Here is a 552-nt window from a genome sequence, read left to right as displayed (position 1 = left end):
AACGTGGTTATGACGAAAAGGCTCGATTATTCTGGGCTGGACCAAGTCGGCAGGCTAAACCCAGATGGAGCCGCTATCGTCCGTCTGCGTGGCGAAACGTCGTCTGTTATGAAGCAAGAAAAGTGATGACTTCAAGAAATTTTGTGAAGATTGTAATTTCGCCGACACAACGGCTGGAGACGACGCCTCCGCCTGCCTTTGACCTTCTTCTTTCTGATCGCCTAGAAATTTTCCGGTTAACAATGGCTAACGCAATGATAGGTAATGCACTTTTGTGAATCATTTCACTTTTTTCTCTCACCATCCCAACAATACTGACCCACAAACGCGCACTCTTCCTCCATCTCGTCAAGATTACGTACTACCTCGGAGCCTCCTCATTGCGCATTTACCCGCTCTTCCTTCTTGGCTGTCGGATCGGCAGCTGTCGGACCAGCTGGCGACCCTCAAGTCAAACACTGACACACTAGAATACGGTGGTTCGAGTCCCACTCCAGCCAAAAACTCCGGGGGGTACCAAAGAGAATTGTTTTCCGAGCCCCAAAAAAGAGC

The sequence above is a fragment of the Gregarina niphandrodes genome (assembly GCF_000223845.1).
Source record: "Gregarina niphandrodes unplaced genomic scaffold scaffold00094, whole genome shotgun sequence".
NCBI classification, from domain to species: Eukaryota; Apicomplexa; class Conoidasida; order Eugregarinorida; family Gregarinidae; genus Gregarina; species Gregarina niphandrodes.
Note: the sequence above shows the minus strand (reverse complement) of the source record.